Source organism: Bombus vancouverensis, unplaced genomic scaffold (genome assembly GCF_051014615.1).
Source record: "Bombus vancouverensis nearcticus unplaced genomic scaffold, iyBomVanc1_principal scaffold0060, whole genome shotgun sequence".
Classification (NCBI taxonomy): Eukaryota; Metazoa; Arthropoda; class Insecta; order Hymenoptera; family Apidae; genus Bombus; species Bombus vancouverensis.
Window position 1 is genome coordinate 330,261 of NW_027468951.1, and position 1,614 is coordinate 331,874.

The following is a 1,614-nucleotide window of genomic DNA, read 5'->3' on the forward strand; positions in this document are numbered from 1 at the left end:
ATGCGCTTGCCACTACAATGTTTGTTTGCCGGGCAGCCGCGACGATCCGTCTGCGACATTATAGTGCCGCGATCGACAGTTAAGAATATGATCTATGGTAAGCCGCATGGCGTAACACGTTGCATTAATTTCTCTAATGTAATTTCGCGTACCTTTAACTGTAACTCAGTTCTTTCGGTACTTAACGAGAGAGCCGAAAATTTCGTCGTTTTAAAGTTTGACGATCTCGATAATTGTTAATTGTGTAATTTCGTGCTCCTGATAAGGATCGATAACTTACAATTAATATGCATAAAAATAATTACAAATATTGTTAAATATGCCCGCCTTGATATTCAGTACATTTATTATTTCTTCGTAACATATTTTTAAAGACGCTTAATAATATCTCTTCACTTATTTGTGACACTCGCCTTTCGATATTCTCCTCAGCGGTTTCGATTTGTACACATCAGTCTCTAACATCCCACAGAGAAAGAAGATTATTCTATTCTCTCCGTTTATTACGCCCCAAGGCTTACTATAGGCCGTGTTCCTAACCGTCGCAAACAGATCGTCTTACACGACCGTCGAGATATACACAAAGTAGCGATAAACGCATAGTTGTCGTGAAGCAGCGAGTTCCAGAAACATCTATTCGCCTTCGGTGCGTTATTTTATCCGCATAAAGAAACTGGTATACGTGATCATAGGCGCGAACGGTGGCGTGATCCGAGCGTAGTGGGGGTCATCTTCCAGAGAAGACAACGAAAAGGATCGAAGAGTAATCGGTCCCTTCTGAAGAGTCAAACGTTATAAATTGCTTAGTCTAACGAATTCATTGAGAGATATCGCAATGTCGGGTTGAATTCCTATAACATATCAACTGTATTTATCGCTAAATAATTTGTGACGTTCTTATTATTACATTCATTATTTTTAAATATACAAGCTATATTAACCTGTTAATACAGTGTTAAATTCATTGAACCACCCCTATTATCGTAACAGAAATCAGGGGATCGATCAGTTCGTGGCGTCGGTTATCTAATTGCAACGGGTATTTACTACTCCCGTTGACGTGCTTTCTCGCGATCGCGTCTCTCCGCGAATGCTCGAATAAACACGGATTGCTTTTTAACTAAACGTATTCATACCCTGTTTTCTCAAAATCGAAAGCTTAAAACATCCGTTCTTACTGATGTTATTTCAATTATATTTATATCGCGTTATTTCAATTATCTAATATATTTTTTACTTTTTTCATGTAAAATCATCATTTTACCAATTGTACCATAATTATTAGGAAGTTCTGTTAGAATTTAATCTTGGAATTAAGATTAATAATCTGTGGAAGACACAATGTTTGTGTTGAAACAATATAATGTGATATTTATTAAACAATTATTACAGGAATTATAAGTGTGTGTGTTCTGGAATGTAGACAGTTGGCTAGTTATTCACAGACTGACTGGCTTAGTGACCCATGGCCCTTGAAAAGGTTTTGAACCCCACTCTCTATGCAGTAATGAGTGTGACCTGTGTGGGTGTCTGTGTGGCGTCACATGTGCCACAGAAAATTCTAGTAGCTTCTCGACGTGCCCATCGGGAATGTTCCATCCATATTCCTACGCT